Consider the following 19,107-nt stretch of genomic DNA (forward strand, 5'->3'; position numbering starts at 1 on the left):
ATCTCATTGCCCCAGTATCTCAGTGCCCCAGTATCTCATTGCCCCAGTATCTCAGTGCCCCACTATCACACTGCCCCAGTATCTCAATTCCCCAGTATTTGTGTCCTAGTATCTGAGTGCCCCAATATCTCCGTGCCCCAGACTTTCAGTGCCCCAGTATCTCAATGCCGCAGTATTTCAGTGCGCCAGTATGTCACTGCCCCAGTATCTCTTTGCCCCAGTATCTCAGTGCCGCAGTATCACACTGCCCCAATATCTCACTACCCCAGTATCTCAGGGTCCCAATATCACACTGCCCCAGTATCACAGTGCCCCTGTATCACATTGTCCCAGTATCTCACTGCCCCAGTATTTCATTGCTCCAGTATCTCACAGCCCCTGTATCTCTGTGCCCCATTATCTCACAGCCCCAGTTATCACAGTGCCCCAGTACCACAGTGTCCCAGTATCACAGTGTCCCAGTATCTCGGTGCCCCAGTATTTCACTGCCCCAGTATCTCAGTGTCCCAGTATCACAGTGTCCCAGTATCACACTGCCCCAGTATCACAGTGTCGCAGTATCTCAGTGTCCCTGTATCACAGTGCCCCAGTATCACAGTGCCCCAGTATCTAAGTGCCCCAGTATCTTAGTGTCCCATTGTCTCACTGCTCCAGTCTCTCACAGCTCCAGTATCTCACTGCTCCAGTCTCTCACAGCTCCAGTATCTCACTGCCACAGTATCTCAGTTCTCCAGTATCACAATGGCCCAGTATCTTAGCATGCCAGTATCTCACCTCCCAGTATCTCACTGCTCCTGTATCCTAGTGCCCCAATATCTCAGTCCCCCAGTATCTCACTGCCCCAGTATCACTCTGCCCCAGTCTCTCATTGTACTAGCATCACACTGCCCCAGTATCTCTCTGCTCCAGTATCCTAGTGCCCCAATATCTTAGGCCCCCAGTATCTCACTGCTCCAGTATCTCCGTACCCAAATATCTCAGTCCCCAGTATCTCAGTGCCCCACTATCTCATTGCCCCAGTATCTCAGTGCCCCAGTATCACAGTGTCCCAGTACCTCAATGCCCCAGATTCTCAGTGCCCCAGTATCACTCTGCCCCAGTCTCAAATTGCACCAGCATCACACTGCCCCAGTATCTCAGTGCCCCATTATCTCATTGCCCCAGTATCTCAGTGCCCCAGTATCACACTGCCCCAGTATCACAATGCCCAGTATTTGTGTCCTAGTATCTAGGTGCCCCAATATTTCCGTGCCCCAGACTTTCAGTGCCCCAGTAGCTCAATGCCCTAGTTTTTCAGTGCGCCAGTATGTCACTGCTCCAGTATCTCTTTGCCCCAGTATCTCAGTGCCGCTGTATCACACTGCCCCAATATCTCACTACCCCAGTCTCTCAGTGTCCCAGTATCACACTGCCCCAGTATCTCAGTCCCCCAGTATCTCAGTGCCCAGTATCACAGTATCTCAGTGCCCCAATGTCTAAGTGCTCCAGTATCTCACTGGCGCAGTATCTCAGTGCCCCAGTATCTCAGTGGCCCAGTATCATGGTGCCCCAGTATCCCTGTGCCCCAGTATCACACTGCCCCAGTATCTCAGTGCCCCAGTATTCTCAGTGCCCCAGTACCTCAATGCCCCAATACCTCAATGCCCCAGTATCTCAGTGTCCCAGTATCACACTGCCCCAGTATCCCAATGCCCCAGTATCTCAGTGCCCCAGTATCTCAGTGTCCCAGAATCTCACTGCCCCAGTATTTCATTGCTCCAGTATCTCACAGCCCCATTAACTCTGTGCCCCACTATCTCACAGCCCCAGTTATCACAGTGCCCCAGTATCACAGTGTCCCTGTATCACACTACACCAGTATCACAGTGTCGCAGTATCCCAGTGTCCCAGTATCACAGTGCCCCAGTATCTTTGTGTCCAAGTATCTAAGTGCCCCAGTATCTTAGTGTCCCATTGTATCACTGCTCCAGTATCTCACTGCTCCAGTCCCTCACTGCTCCAGTATCTCACTGCCCCAGTATCCCAGTGCCGCTGTATCACACTGCCCCAATATCTCACTGCCCCAGTATCTCAGTGACCCAGTATCACATTGCCCCAGTATCCCAGTGCCCCAGTATCTCAGTGTCCCAGTATCGCACTGCCCCAGTATTTCATTGCTCCAGTATCTCACAGCCCCAGTATCTCACAGCCCCAGTTATCACAGTGCCCCAGTATCACAGTGTCCCAGTATCACAGTGCCCCAGTATCTCAGTATCACAGTGTCCCAGTATCACACTGCCCCAGTATCACACTGCCCCAGTATCTTAGTGTCCCAGTATCACAGTGCCCCAGTATCTCTGTGCCCCAGTATCTTAGTGTCCCATTGTCCCACTGCCCCAGTATCTCAATGCCCAAGTATCTCACAGCCCCAGTATCTCATAGCCCCAGTTATCACAGTGCCCCAGTATCACAGTGTCCCAGTATCACAGTGTCCCAGTGTCTCACTGGCCCAGTATTTCATTGCCCCAGTATCTCACAGCCCCAGTATCGCACAGCCCCAGTTATCACAGTGTCCCAGTATCACAGTGTCCCTGTATCACACTACACCAGTATCACAGTGTCGCAGTATCCCAGTGTCCCAGTATCACAGTGCCCCAGTATCTTTGTGTCCAAGTATCTAAGTGCCCCAGTATCTTAGTGTCCCATTGTATTACTGCTCCAGTATCTCACTGCTCCAGTCCCTCACTGCTCCAGTATCTCACTGCCCCAGTATCCCAGTGCCGCTGTATCACACTGCCCCAATATCTCACTGCCCCAGTATCTCAGTGACCCAGTATCACATTGCCCCAGTATCCCAGTGCCCCAGTATCTCAGTGTCCCAGTATCTCACTGCCCCAGTATTTCATTGCTCCAGTATCTCACAGCCCCAGTATCTCACAGCCCCAGTTATCACAGTGCCCCAGTATCACAGTGTCCCAGTATCACAGTGCCCCAGTATCTCAGTATCACAGTGTCCCAGTATCACACTGCCCCAGTATCACACTGCCCCAGTATCTTAGTGTCCCAGTATCACAGTGCCCCAGTATCTCTGTGCCCCAGTATCTTAGTGTCCCATTGTCCCACTGCCCCAGTATCTCAATGCCCAAGTATCTCACAGCCCCAGTATCTCATAGCCCCAGTTATCACAGTGCCCCAGTATCACAGTGTCCCAGTATCACAGTGTCCCAGTGTCTCACTGGCCCAGTATTTCATTGCCCCAGTATCTCACAGCCCCAGTATCGCACAGCCCCAGTTATCACAGTGTCCCAGTATCACACTGCCCCAGTATCACAGTGCCCCAGTATCACAGTGCCGCAGTATCACAGTGCCGCAGTATCACAGTGTCGCAGTATCTCTGTGCCCCAGTATCTCAGTGCCCCAGTATCACACTGCCCCAGTATCTCATTGCCCCAGTATCTCAGTGCCCTAGTATCACACTGCCCCAGTATCTCAATTCCCCAGTATTTGTGTCCCTGTATCTGAGTGCACCAATATCTCCGTGCCCCAGACTTTCAGTGCCCCAGTATCTCAATGCTGCAGTATTTCAGTGCGCCAGTATGTCACTGCCCCAGTATCTCTTTGCCCCAGTATCTCAGTGCCGCAGTATCACACTGCCCCAATATCTCACTACCCCAGTATCTCAGGGTCCCAATATCACACTGCCCCAGTATCACAGTGCCCCAGTATCATTGTCCCAGTATCTCACTGCCCCAGTATTTCATTGCTCCAGTATCTCACAGCCCCTGTATCTCAGTGCCGCAGTATCACACTGCCCCAATATCTCACTACCCCAGTATCTCAGGGTCCCAGTATCACACTGCCCCAGTATCCCAGTGCCCCAGTATCTCAGTGCCCAGTATCACATTGTCCCAGTATCTCACTGCCCCAGTATTTCATTGCTCCAGTATCTCACGGCCCCTGTATCACTGTGGCCCACTATCTCACAGCCCTAGTTATCACAGTGCCCCAGTACCACAGTGTCCCATTATCACAGTGTCCCAGTATCACACTGCCCCAGTATCTTAGTGTCCCATTGTCTCACTGCTCCAGTCTCTCATGGCTCCAGTATCTCACTGCCACAGTATCTCAGTTCTCCAGTATCACAATAGCCCAGTATCTCAATGCCCCAGTATCTTAGCATTCCAGTATCTCACTGCTCCTGTATCCTAGTGCCCCAATATCTCAGTCCCCCAGTATCTCACTGCCCCAGTATCACTCTGCCCCAGTCTCTCATTGTACTAGCATCACACTGCCCCAGTATCTCTCTGCTCCAGTATCCTAGTGCCCCAATATCTTAGGCCCCCAGTATCTCACTGCTCCAGTATCTCCGTACCCCAATATCTCAGTCCCCAGTATCTCAGTGGCCCAGTATCTCATTGCCCCAGTATCTCAGTGCTCCAGTATCACACTGCCCCAGTATCTCAATTCCCCAGTGTTTGTGTCCCAGTATCTCAGTGCCCCAATATTTCCGGGCCCCAGACCTTCAGTGCCCCAGTATCTTAATGCCCCAGTATTTCAGTGCACCAATATCTCAGTGCGCCAGTATGTCACTGCCCCAGTATGTCAGTGCCGCTGTATTACACTCCCGCAATATCTCACTACCCCAGTATCTCAGTGTCCCAGTATCACACTGCCCCAGTATTTCATTGCTCCAGCATCTCATAGCCCCAGTATCTCTGTGCCCCAGTATCTCACAGCCCCAGTTATCACAGTGCCCCAGTATCACAGTGCCCCAGTATCACAGTGTCCCAATATCTCAGTGCCCCAGTATCTCACTGCCCCACTATCACAGTGTCCCAGTATCACACTGCCCCAGTATCACAGTGTCCCTGTACACAGTGCCCCAGTATCTCAGTGTCCCAGTATATCAGTATCTCAATGCCCCAATGTCTAAGTGCTCCAGTATCTTACTGGCTCAGTATCACAGTGTCCCAGTATCTCACTGCCCCAGTATTTCATTGCTCCAGTATGTCACAGCCACAGTTTCTCAGCACTCTAGTATCTCTGTGCCCCAGTATCTCACTGCCCCAGTAACTCAGTGTCCCAGTATCTCTGTGCCCCAGTATCTCAATGTCCCAGTAACTGAGTCCTTCAGGATCACAATGGCCCAGTATCTCACTGCCCCAGTATCTTAGTGCACCAGTATCTCACTGCCCCAGTATCTCACTGCTCCAGTATCTCAGCACCCCAATATCTCACTGCCCAAGTACATCAGTGCCCCAGTATCACTCTGCCCCAGTCTCTCATTGCAACAGCATCACACTGCCCCAGTATCTCTCTGCTCCAGTATCCTAGTGCCCCAATATCTCAGGCCCCCAGTATCTCACTGCTCCAGTATCTCCGTTCCCCGATATCTCAGTCCCCAGTATCAAAGTGCCCCAGTATCTCATTGCCCCAGTATCTCAGTGCCCCAGTATCTCATTGCCCCAGTATCTCAGTGCCCCACTATCACACTGCCCCAGTATCTCAATTCCCCAGTATTTGTGTCCCAGTATCTGAGTGCACCAATATCTCCGTGCCCCAGACTTTCAGTGCCCCAGTATCTCAATGCCCCAGTATTTCATTGCGCCAGTATGTCACTGCCCCAGTATCTCTTTGCCCCAGTATCTCAGTGCCGCAGTATCACACTGCCCCAATATCTCACTACCCCAGTATCTCAGGGTCCCAGTATCACACTGCCCCAGTATCCCAGTGCCCCAATATCTCAGTGCCCCAGTATCTCAGTGCCCAGTATCACATTGTCCCAGTATCTCACTGCCCCAGTATTTCATTGCTCCAGTATCTCACAGCCCCTGTATCTCTGTGCCCCACTATCTCACAGCCCCAGTTAACACAGTGCCCCGGTACCACAGTATCACAGTGTCCCAGTATCACAATGTACTAGTATCACACTGCCCCAGTATCACAGTGTCGCAGTATCACATGCCCCAGTATCTAAGTGCCCCAGTATCTTAGTGTCCCATTGTCTCACTGCTCCAGTATCTCACTGCTCCAGTCTCTCATAGCTCCAGTATCTCACTGCCACAGTATCTCAGTTCTCCAGTATCACAATGGCCCAGTATCTCAATGCCCCAGTATCTTAGCATGCCAGTATCTCACCACCCAGTATCACACTGCTCCAGTATCCTAGTGCCCCAATATCTCAGTCCCAGTATCTCACTGCCCCAGTATCTCAGTGCCCCAGTATCACTCTGCCCCAGTCTCTCATTGTACTAGCATCACACTGCCCCAGTATCTCTCTGCTCCAGTATCCTAGTGCCCCAGTATCTCAGGCCACCAGTATCTCACTGCTCCAGTATCTCCGTACCCCAATATCTCCGTCCCCAGCATCTCAGTGCCCCAGTATCTCATTGCCCCAGTATCTCATTGCCCCAGTGTCTCATTGCCCCAGTATCTCAGTGCCCCAGTATCTCAGTGCCCCAGTATCTCAATTCCCCAGTGTTTGTGTCCCAGTATCTCAGTGCCCCAATATCTCCGGGCCCCTGACCTTCAGTGCCCCAGTATCTCAATGCCCCAGTATTTCAGTGCACCAATATCTCAGTGCGCCAGTATGTCACTGCCCCAGTATCTCTTTGCCCCAGTATCTCAGTGCCACAGTGTCACACTGCCCCAATATCTCATTACCCCAGTATCTCAGTGTCCCAGTATCACACTGCCCCAGTATACCAGTGCCCCAGTATCTCAGTGCCCCAGTATCTCATTGCCCAGTATCACAGTGTCCCAGTATCTCACTGCCCCAGTATTTCATTGCTCCAGTATCTCACAGCCCCAGTATCTCTGTGCCCCAGTATCTCACAGCCCCAGTTATCACAGTGCCCCAGTATCACAGTGCCCCAGTACACAGTGCCCCAGTATCTCACTGTCCCAGTATATCAGTATCTCAATGCCCCAATGTCTAAGTGCTCCAGTATCTTACTGGCTCAGTATCACAGTGTCCCAGTATCTCACTGCCCAAGTATTTCATTGCTCCAGCATCTCACAGCCCCAGCATCTCTGTGCCCCACTATCTCACAGCCCCAGTTATCACAGTGCCCCAGTATCACAGTGTCCCAGTATCACAGTGTCCCAGTATCTCAGTGCCCCAGTATCACACTGCCCCAGTATCACAGTGCCCCAGTATCACAGTATCTCAGTGCCCCAATGTCTAAGTGCTCCAGTATCTCACTGGCGCAGTATCTCAGTGCCCCAGTATCTCAGTGGCCCAGTATCATGGGGTCCCAGTATCCCTGTGCCCCAGTATCACACTGCACCAGTATCTCAGTGCCCCAGTATCTCAGTGCCCCAGTACCTCAATGCCCCAGTACCTCAATGCCCCAGTATCTCAGTGTCCCAGTATCACACTGCCCCAGTATCCCAATGCCCCAGTATCTCAGTGTCCCAGTATCACACTGCCCCAGTATCCCAGTGCCCCAGTATCTCATTGCTCCAGTACCTCATAGCCCCAGTATCTCTGCGCCCCAGTATCTCACAGCCCCAGTTATCACAGTGTCCCAGTATCACAGTGTCCCAGTATCTTACTTCCCTAGTATCACAGTGTCCCAGTATCACACTGCCCCAGTATTACAGTGCCCCAGTATCACAGTGCCCCAGTATCTAAGTGTCCCAGTATCTCAGTATCTCAGTGCCCCAATGTCTAAGTGCTCCAGTATCTCACTGGCGCAGTATCTCAGTGCCCCAGTATCTCAGTGGCCCAGTATCATAGTGTCCCAGTATCCCTGTGCCCCAGTATCACACTGCCCCAGTATCTCAGTGTCCCAGTACCTCAATGCCCCAGTATCTCAGTGCCCCAGTATCTCAGTGGCTCAGTATCTCAGTGCCCCAGTATCACTCTGCCCCAGTCTCTCATTGCACCAGCATCACACTGCCACAGTATCTCTCTGCTCCAGTGTCCTAGTGCCCCAATATCTTTGGCCCCCAGTATCTCACTGGTCCAGTATCTCTGTGCCCAAATATCTCAGTTCCCAGTATCCCAGTGCCCCAGTATCACACTGCCCCAGTATTTGTGTCCCAGTTTCTCAATGCTCCAGTATCTCAGTGCCCCAGTAGCTTAGTGCCCCAGTATTTCAGTGCACCAATATCTCAGTGCCCCAATATCACACTGCCCCAGTATCTCAGGGTCCCAGTATCACACTGCCCCAGTATCCCAGTGCCCCAGTATCCCAGTGCCCCAGTATCTCAGTTCCCAGTATCACAGTGTCCCAGTATCTCACTGCCCCAGCTTTTCATTGCTCCAGTATGTCACAGCCCCAGTATCTCAGCACTCTAGTATCTCCGTGCCCCAGTATCTCACTGCCCCAGTAACTCAGTGTCCCAGTATCTCTGTGCCCCAGTATCTCAATGTCCCAGTAACTGAGTCCTTCAGGATCACAATGGCCCAGTATCTTACTGCCCTAGTATCTTAGTGCACCAGTATCTCACTGCCCCAGTATCTCACTGCTCCCGTATCTCAGCACCCCAATATCTCACTGCCCAAGTACCTCAGTGCCACAGTATCTCATTGTTCGAGTATCCCTGTGCACCAATATCTCCGCCCCCAGTATCTCAGTCTCCTCGTATCTTAGTATCTCAGTGCCTCAGAATTACAGTGCCCCCGTATCTTAGTGCCCAGTATCTCAGTGCCCCAGTATCACACTGCCCCAGTATCTCAGTGCCCCAGTATCTTAGTGTCGTTTTGTATCACTACCTCAGTATCTCACTGCCCCAGTATCATGGTGCTCCAGTATCTCAATGTCTGAGTATTTCAATGTCCCAGTATCTCAGTACCCCAGTATCTCACTGCCCCAGTATCTAAGTGGTCCAGTATCTCAGTGGCCCAGTATCACGGTGTCTAAGTATCCCTGTTCCCCAGTATCACACTGCCCCAGGATCTCAGTGCCCCAGTATCTCAGTGGCCCAGTATCACACTGCAGCAGTATCTCAGTGGCCCAGTATCTCAATGGCCCAGTATCACATTGTCCCAGTATCACAGTGCCCCAGTATCACACTGCCCCAGTATCTCAGTGCCCCAGTATCTCACTGCTCCAGTACCTCACTGCTTCAGTAACTCTGTGCCCCAATATATCAGTCCCCAGGTATGTCAGTCTCCCAGTATCTCAGTGCCCCAGTATCTCAGTGCCCCAGTATCACACAACCCCAGTATCTCAGTGCTCCAGTATCTCAATGCCCCAGTATCTTAGCACGCCAGTACCTCACTGCCCCAGTATTTCTGAGATCCAGTATCTCACAGCCCCAGTATCACAGTGCTCCAGTACCTCAGTGCCCCAGTATCTCAGTGCCACCGTATCTCAGTGCCCTAGTATCTCAGCGCGCCTGTATCTCACTGCCCCAGTATCATAGTGCTCCAGTATCTCAATGTCCGAGTATCTCAATGTCCCAGTATCGCAATGCCCCAGTATTTCAGTTCCCCAGTATCTCAGTGGCCCAGTATTGCAGTGCCACAGTATCACACTGCCCCTGTATCACACTGCCCCAGTATCTCATTGCTCCAGTATCTCACTGCCCCAGTATCTCACTGCCCCAGTATCTCAGTGGCCCAGTATCTCAGTATCTGAGTGCGCAAGTATCTAAGTGCTCCAGTATCTCAATGTTTCAGTATCTCAGTGCCCCAGTATCTCAAAGTTTCAGTATCTCAGTGCCCCAGTATCTCACTGCCCCAGTATCTCAGTGCTCCAGTAACTCAGTGCCCCAGTATCTCAATGTTTCAGTATCTCAGTGCCCCAGTATCTCAGTGCCCCAGTATCTCACTGCCCCAGTATCTCAATGTTTCAGTATCTCAGTGCCCCAGTATCTCAGTGCCCCAGTATCTCAGTGTTCCAGTATCTAAATGTCCCAGTATCTTAGTATCTGAGTGCCACAGTGTCTGTGTTCCAGTATCTGAGTGCCCTAGTATCACAATGGCCCAGTATCTCACTGCCCCAGTATCTCACTGCTCCAGTATCTCAGCACCCCAATATCTCACTGCCCAAGTACCTCAGTGCCACAGTATCTCACTGTTCAAGTATCCCTGTGCCCCAATATCTCAGTCCCCAGTATCACAGTCTCCTCGTATCTCAATGCCACAGTATCACAGTGCCCCAGTATCTTAGTGCGCCATATCTCAGTGCCCCAGTACAACACTGCCCCATTATCTCAGTGACCCAGTATCTCAATGCCCCAGTATCTCAGTGCCTCAGTATCTCACTGCCCCAGTATCTCACTGCTCCAGTATCTCCCTCCCCCATTATCTCACTGCCTCAGTATCTCATTGCCCCAGTATCTCACTGCTCGAGTATCTCTGTGCCCCAATATCACAGTCCCCCGTATCTCAGTCTCCCAGTATCTCAGTGCCCCAGTTATCTCAGTGCCTCAGTATCTCACAGTCCCAGTATCTCAGTGCTCCAGTATCACAGTGGCCCAGCATCTCAATGCCCCAGTATCTTAGCGCGCCACTATCTCACTGCCTCAGTATTTCAGTGCTCCAGTATCTCATAGCCCCAGTATCTCACTGTCCCAGTATCTCAGTGCCCCAGTATATCATTGCTCCAGTATCTCACTGCTCCAGTATCCCACTGCACCAGTATCACAGTGTCCCAGTATCTCAATGTCCCAGTTTCTTAGTGCGCCAGTATCTCAGTGCTTCAGTATCTCAGTGCTCCAGTATCAAAATGGCCCAGTACCTCACTGCCCCTGTATCTCAGTGCCCCAGTATCTCAGCACCCCAATATCTCAGTGCCCCAGTATCTCAGTACCTCAGTATCTCACAGTCCCAGTATCTCAATGCAACAGCATCTTAGCGCGCCAGTATCTCACTAACCCAGTATTTCAGTGCCCCAGTATCACAATGCTCCAGTATCTAAGTGCTCCAGAATCTCAGTGCCTCAGTATCTCACTGCCCCAGTATCTCAGTGCTCCAGTATCCAAATGGCCCATGATCTCACTGCCCCAGTATCTCACTGCTCGAGTATCTCACTGCCCCAATATCTCAGTCTCCCAGTATCTCAGTGGCCGAGTGTCTCAATGTCCCAGTATTTCAGAGCTCCAGTATCTCAGTGCCCCAGTATCACAGTGCCCCAGTATCTCGGTGCCCCAGTATCACAATGACCCAGGATCACAATGCCCCAGTATCTCAGTGCCCCAGTATCTCAGTGCTTCAGTATCTCAGTGCCCCAGTATCTCACTGTCCTAGTATCTCAGTGCTCCAGTATCACAATGGCCCAGTATCTCACTGCCCCAGTATCTTAGTGCGCCAGTACCTCACTGCCCCTGTATCTCACTGCCCCAGTGTCTCAGTGGCCTAGTATTACAATGTCCCAGTATCAGAATGCCCCAGCATCACACTGCCTCAGTATCACAGTGCCCCAGTATCTCAATGCCCCAGTATCTCAGTGCCCCAGTATCACAATGCCCCAGTATCACACTGCCCCAGTATCTCAGTGCTTCAGTATCTCAGTGCTCCAGTATCACAATGGCCCAGTATCTCACTGCCCCAGTATCTTAGTGCGCCAGTACCTCACTGCCCCTGTATCTAACTGCCCCAGTGTCTCAGTGGCCTAGTATTACAATGTCCCAGTATCAGAATGCCCCAGCATCACACTGCCTCAGTATCACAGTGCCCCAGTGTCTCAATGTCCCAGTGTTTCAGTGCTCCAGTATCTCAGTGCCCCAGTATCACAGTGCCCCAGTATCTCGGTGCCCCAGTATCACAATGCCCCAGTATCACAATGCCCCAGTATCTCAGTGCCCCAGTCTATCACTGCTCCAGTATCTCACTGCTCCAGTATCACAGTGCCCCAGTATCACAATGCCCCAGTATCTCAATGCCCCAGTATCTCAGTGCCCCACTATCTCAGTGCCCCAGTATCACAATGCCCCAGTATCACACTGCCCAAGTATCTCATTGCCCCTGTATGTCAGTGCTCTAGTATCTCAGTGCCCCAGTATCTCAGTGCCCCAGTATCACACTGCCCAAGTATCTCATTGCCCCTGTATGTCAGTGCCCTAGTATCTCAGTGCCCCAGTATCTCAGTGCCCCAGTCTGTCACTGCTCCAGTATCTCACTGCTCCAGTATCATAGTGCCCCAGTATCACACTGCCCAGTGTCTCAGTGCCCCAGTATATCAGTTCCTCAGTATCTCTGTGCCCCAGTATCTCCGTGCCTCAGTATCTATGTGCCCCAGTATCTCACTGCCCCAGTATCTCACTGCCCCAGTGTCTCATTGCCCCAGTATCTCAGCGCCCCAAAATCTCACTGCCCCAGTACCTCAGTGCTCCAGTATCTCAGTGCCTCGGTATCTCTGTGCCCCAGTATCTCAGTGGCCCAGTATCTATGTGCTCCAATATCTAAGTGCTCCAGTATCACAATGGCCCAATATCTCAGTGCCCCAGTATCACAATGCCCCAGTATCTCAGTGCCCCAGTATCTCTGTGCCCCAGTACCTCAGTGCCCCAGTGTCACAATGCCCCAGTATCACACTGTCCCCGTATCTCACTGCCCCAATATCTCATTGCCCCAGTATCTCACTACTCCAGTATCACAGTGCCCCAGTATCGCACTGCCCCAGTGTCTCAGTATCTCACTGCCACAGTACCTCAGTTTCCCAGTATCACAGTGCCCCAGTATCTCACTGCTCCAGTATCACAGTGGCCCGGTATCACAGTTCCCCGGTATCACAGTGCCCCAGAATTTCATTGCCCCAGTATCACAATCCCCCAGTATCACACTGCCCCAGTTTCTCAGTGCCCCAGTATCATACTGCCCTTGTATCTCAGTGCCCCAGTATCTCTGTGCCCCAGTATCTCAGTGTCCCAGTATCACGCTGCCCCAGCATCACACTGCCTCAGTATCTCACTGCCCCAGTAACCCATTGCCCCAGTATCTCACTGCCCAGTATCATACTGCCCCAGTATATCACTGCTCCTGTATCTCACTGCTCCAGTGTCACAGTGCCCCATTATCCCATTGCCCCAGTGTCACAATGCCCCGGTATCACGGTCCCTCATTATCACACTGTCCTAGTGTCTCAGTGCCCCAGCATCTCAGTGCCCCAGTATCATACTGCCCCAGTATCACACTGTACCAGTGTCTCAGTGCTCCAGTATCTCCGTGCCCCAATATATCAGTCCCCAGGTATCTCAGACTCCTAGTATCTCAGTGCCCCAATATCTCAGTGCCTCAGTATCACACAACCCCAGTATCTCAGTGCTCCAGTATCTCAGTGCCTCAGTATCTCACTGCCCCAGTATCTCAGTGCCCCAATATCTCACTGCCTAAGTATCTAACAGTCCCAGTATCTCAGTGCTCCAGTATCACAACGGCCCCAGTATCTCAAAGCCCCAATATCTTAGCGCGCCAGTCTCTTACCTCCCAGTATCTCACTGCTCCAGTAGCTCAGTGCCCCAATATCTCAGTCCCCCAGTATTTCAGTGCTCCAGTATCTCACAGCCCCAGTATCTCACTGTCCCAGTATCACAGTGCCCCAGTATCTCAGTGCCCCTGTATCTCACTGCCCCAGTATCTCACTGTCCCAGTATCTCAGTGCCTCAGTATCACACTGTCCTAGTGTCTCAGTGCACCAGCATCTCAGTGCCCCAGGATCATACTGCCCCAGTATCACACTGCACCAGTGTCTCAGTGCTCCAGTATCTCCGTGCCCCAATATATCAGTCCCCAGGTATCTCAGTCTCCTAGTATCTCAGTGCCCCAATATCTCAGTGCCTCAGTATCACACAACCCCAGTATCTCAGTGCTCCAGTATCTCAGTGCCTCAGTATCTCACTGCCCAAGTATCTCAGTGCCCCAATATCTCACTGCCTCAGTATCTAACAGTCCCAGTATCTCAGTGCTCCAGTATCACAACGGCCCCAGTATCTCAAAGCCCCAATATCTTAGCGCGCCAGTCTCTCACCTCCCAGTATTGCACTGCTCCAGTAGCTCAGTGCCCCAATATCTCAGTCCCCCAGTATTTCAGTGCTCCAGTATATCACAGCCCCAGTATCACACTGTCCCAGTATCACAGTGCCCCTGTATCTCAGTGCCCCAGTATCTCACTGCCCCAGTATCTCACTGCCCCAGTATCTCAGTGCCTCAGTATCACACAACCCCAGTATCTCAGTGCTCCAGTATCTCAATGCCTGAGTATATTAGCGCGCCAGTATCTCACTGCCCCAGTGTTTCTGAGATCCAGTATCTCACAGCTCCAGTATCACAGTGCCCCAGTATCTCAGTGCCTCAGTATCACACAGCCCCAGTATCTCAGTGCCCCAGTATCTCAGTGCCACAGTATCTCAGTGCCCCAGTATCTCACTGCTCCAGTACCTCACTGCTCCAGTATCTCCGTGCCCCAATATATCAGTCCCCAGGTATCTCAGTCTCCTAGTATCTCAGTGCCCCAGTATCTCAGTGCCTCAGTATCACACAACCCCAGTATCACAGTGCCCCTGTATCTCAGTGCCCCAGTATCTCACTGCCCCAGTATCTCAGTGCCCCAATATCTCACTGCCTCAGTATCTAACAGTCCCAGTATCTCAGTGCTCCAGTATCACAACGGCCCCAGTATCTCAAAGCCCCAATATCTTAGTGCGCCAGTCTCTCACCTCCCAGTATCTCACTGCTCCAGTAGCTCAGTGCCCCAATATCTCAGTCCCCCAGTATTTCAGTGCTCCAGTAACTCACAGCCCCAGTATCACACTGTCCCAGTATCACAGTGCCCCAGTATCTCACTGCTCCAGTATCTCACAGCCCCAGTATCACACTGTCCCAGTATCACAGTGCCCCAGTATCTCAGTGCCCCTGTATCTCAGTGCCCCAGTATCTCACTGCCCCAGTATCTCAATGCTCCAGTATCTCAGTGCTCCAGTATCTCAATGCTCGAGTATCTTAGCGCACCAGTATCTCACTGCCCCAGTATCATAGTGCCCCAGTATCACAGTGCCCCAGTATCACAGGGCCCCAGTATCACAGTGCCCCAGTGCCCCAGTATCACAGTGTCCCAGTATCACAGGGTCCCAGTATCACAGTGCCCCAGTATCTCAGTGCCCCAATATCACAGTGTCCCATCATCACAGTGCCCCAGTTTCTCACTGCCCCAGTATCTCAGTGCCCTAGTATCTCAGTGCCTCAGTATCACACAACTCCAGTATCTCAATGCCCACGTATCTTAGTGCGCTATCTCACTGCCCCAGTATTTCTGAGATCCAGTATCTCACAGCCCCCCAGTATCTCAGTGCCTCAGTATCAAACAGCCACAGTATCTCAGTGGCCCAGTATCTTACTGCCCCAGTATCTCAGTGCCCCAGTATCTCAGTGCCCCAGTATCTCACTGCTCCAGTACTTCACTGCTCCAGTATCTCCGTGCCCCAATATATCAGTCCCCAGGTATCACAGTGCCCCAGTATCTCAGTGCCCCAGTATAACACAACCCCAGTATCTCAGTGCTCCAGTATCTCAATGCCCGAGTATCTTAGCACGCCAGTACCTCACTGCCCCAGTATTTCTGAGATCCAGTATCTCATAGCCCCAGTATCACAGTGCCCCAGTATCTCTGTGCCCCAGTATCTCAGTGCCCCAGTATCTTAGAGTCCCTTTGTCTCACTGCCCCAGTATCTCAGCGCGCCAGTATCTCACTGCCCCAGTATCATAGTGCTCCAGTATCTCAATGTCCGAGTATCTCAATGTCCCAGTATTGCAATGCCCCAGTATTTCAGTTCTCCAGTATCTCAGTGGCCCAGTATTGCAGTGCCACAGTATCACACTGCCCCTGTATCACACTGCCCCAGTATCTCATTGCCCCAGTATCTCACTGCCCCAGTATCTCACTGCCCCAGTATCTCAGTGGCCCAGTATCTCAGTATCTGAGTGCGCAAGTATCTAAGTGCTCCAGCATCTCAGTGCCCCAGTATCTCACTGCTCCAGTACCTCACTGATCCAGTATCTCCATGCCCCAATATATCAGTCCCCAGGTATCTCAGTGCCCCAGTATCTCAGTGCCCCAGTATCTCACTGCCCCAGTATCACACAACACCAGTATCTCAGTGCTCCAGTATCTCAGTGCCCCAGTATCTCACTGCCCCAGTATCTCAATGTTTCAGTATCTCAGTGCCCCAGTATCTCAATGTTTCAGTATCTCAGTGCCCCAGTATCTCAGTGCCCCAGTATCTCAGTGCCCCAGAATCTCAATGTTTCAGTATCTCAGTGCCCCAGTATCTCAGTGCCCCAGTATATCAGTGTTCCAGTATCTGAGTGCCCTAGTATCACAATGGCCCAGTATCTCACTGCCCCAGTATCTCACTGCTCCAGTATCTCAGCACCCCAATATCTCACTGCCCAAGTACCTCAGTGCCACAGTATCTCACTGTTCGAGTATCTCTGTGCCCCAATATCTCAGTCCCCAGTATCACAGTCTCCTCGTATCTCAATGCCACAGTATCACAGTGCCCCAGTATCTTAGTGCGCCATATCTCAGTGCCCCAGTACAACACTGCCCCATTATCTCAGTGACCCAGTATTTCAATGCCCCAGTATCTCAGTGCCTCAGTATCTCACTGCCCCAGTATCTCACTGCTCCAGTATCTCCCTCCCCCATTATCTCACTGCCCCAGTATCTCATTGCCCCAGTATCTCACTGCTCCAGTATCTCCCTCCCCCATTATCTCACTGCCTCAGTATCTCACTGCTCGAGTATCTCTGTGCCCCAATATCACAGTCCCCCGTATCTCAGTCTCCCAGTATCTCACTGCCCCAGTATCTCAGTGCTCGAATATCTCGCTGCTCGAATATCTCACTGCCCCAATATCTCAGTCTCCCAGTATCTCAGTCTCCCAGTATCTCAGTGGCCGAGTGTCTCAATGTCCCAGTATTTCAGAGCTCCAGTATCTCAGTGCCCCAGTATCACAGTGCCCCAGTATCACAATGCCCCAGTATCTCAATGCCCCAGTATCTCAGTGCTCCACTATCTCAGTGCCCCAGTATCACAATGCCCCAGTATCACACGGCCCCAGTATTTCATTGCCCCTGTATGTCAGTGCCCTAGTATCTCACTGCCACAGTATCTCAGTTTCCCAGTATCACAGTGCCCCAGTATCTCAGTGCCCCAGTATCTCACTGCTCCAGTATCACAGTGGCCCGGTATCACAGTTCCCCGGTATCACAGTGCCCCAGAATTTCATTGCCCCAGTATCATACTGCCCTTGTATCTCACTAACCCAGTATTTCAGTGCCCCAGTATCTCAGTGCCCCAGTATCACACTGCCCCAGCACCACACTGCCTCAGTATCTCACTGCCCCAGTAACCCATTGCCCCAGTATCTCACTGCCCCAGTATCATACTGCCCCAGTATATCACTGCTCCTGTATCTCACTGCTCCAGTATCACAGTGCCCCATTCTCCCATTGTCCCAGTGTCACAATGCCCCGGTATCACAGTCCCTCAGTATCACACTGTCCTAGTGTCTCAGTGCCCCAGCATCTCAGTGCCCCAGGATCATACTGCCCCAGTATCACACTGCACCAGTGTCTCAGTGCCCCAGGATCAAACTGCCCCAGTGTCTCAGTATATCACTGCCACAATATCTCAGTGTACCAGTATCTCATTGCCCCAGTATCTCAGTGCCCCAGTATCAAATGTCCCAGTATTTCAGCACACCAGTATTTCACTGCTCCAGTATCTCACTGCTCCGGTATCATAGTGCCCCAGTATCTCATTGCCCCAGTATCACAGTGCCCCAGTATCACAATGCCCCAGTATCTCATTGCTCCAGTATCTCACTGCTCCGGTATCACAGCGCCCCAGTATCTCATTGCCCCAGTATCTCAGTGCCCCAGGATCATACTGCCCCAGTATCTCACTGCCCCAGTATCTCACTGCCCCAGTATCTCAGTGCCCCAGTAACACACTGCCCCAGTAACACACTGCCACAATGTCTCAGTATCACACTGCCACAGTATCGCAGTTTCCCAGTATCTCACTGCCCCAGTATCTCAGTGCTCCAGTATGTCATTGCCCCAGTATCTCACTGCTCCAGTATCTCACTGCTCCAGTATCGTAGTACCCCAATATCTTAGTCCCCCAGTATCTCAGTGCTCCAGTATCACAATGGCCCAGTATCTCAATGCCCCAGTATCTCACTGCCCCAGTATAACAGTGCCCCAGTATCACAGTCTCCCCGAATCACAATGTCCCAGTATCACAGTGTCCCAGTATTACAGTTAGCCAGTATCTCGGTGCCCAGTATCACAGTGTCCCAGTATCACAATGCCCCAGTATCACAGTGTCCCAGTATTACAGTGAGCTAGTATCTCGGTCCCCCAGTATCACAGTGCCACAGTATCTCAGGCCCCTGTATCTAAGTGTCCCATTGTCTCACTGCCCCAGTATCTCAGTGCCCCAGTATCTCAGCACGCCACTATCTCACTGCCCCAGTATCACAGTGCCCCAGTATCAAATGTCCCAGTATTTCAGCACACCAGTATTTCACTGCCCCAGTATCTCAGTGCCCCAATATCTCACAGTCCCAGTATCACACTGCCCCAGTATCACACTGCCCCAGCATCTCAGTGCCCCAGGATTACACTGCCCCAGTATGTCAGTGCCCCAGTATCTCACAGTCCCAGTATCACACTGCCCCAGTATCACACTGCCCCAGTATCTCACAGTCCCAGTATCACACTGCCCCAGTATCTCACTGCCCCAGTATCACACTGCCCCAGTGTTTTTATTCTCTATTGCTGAGGAAATGAGTGGATGTCTCCAGTAATCCCCAAGCCAAGCTGACGCTCTGTGGAAAGTGTGAAGAAGAGTAATTCTGGACGTGAAACCTTCATTCTGTTTAGCATTCTGCACCTGCTGCCAGACCTGTAGAATGTCTGCACAATCTCTGCTTTAATGTTAATGCTCTGGGGACATGGAGTCAAATTCTACCATAGCCCTGGAGGATTTCAAGTTCAATTCATAAAATGTGGAATGTAAAGAGATCCTGAGTGATGGTGGCTCTGACATTATCCTCCATTCTTGTCAAAACCCACCTGATGCTCTTTTGGAATGAAAACTGCTGTCCCTTTCTGGTCTGGTCCACGAGGAACTCCAGACCCACAGCAATGTGGATGACTCATAACTG

At 51.7% G+C, this 19,107-nt stretch overlaps 1 protein-coding gene across 2 annotated transcripts in view; it reads right to left on the bottom strand.

The window, feature by feature from the left end:
* col5a1 (procollagen, type V, alpha 1) overlaps positions 1-19,107 on the bottom strand; it is a 551,133-nt gene that overhangs the window by 324,131 nt on the left and 207,895 nt on the right. The gene's annotated exons all lie outside the window — the stretch shown is intronic.

Source organism: Chiloscyllium punctatum, chromosome 49 (assembly GCF_047496795.1).
Source record: "Chiloscyllium punctatum isolate Juve2018m chromosome 49, sChiPun1.3, whole genome shotgun sequence".
Classification (NCBI taxonomy): Eukaryota; Metazoa; Chordata; class Chondrichthyes; order Orectolobiformes; family Hemiscylliidae; genus Chiloscyllium; species Chiloscyllium punctatum.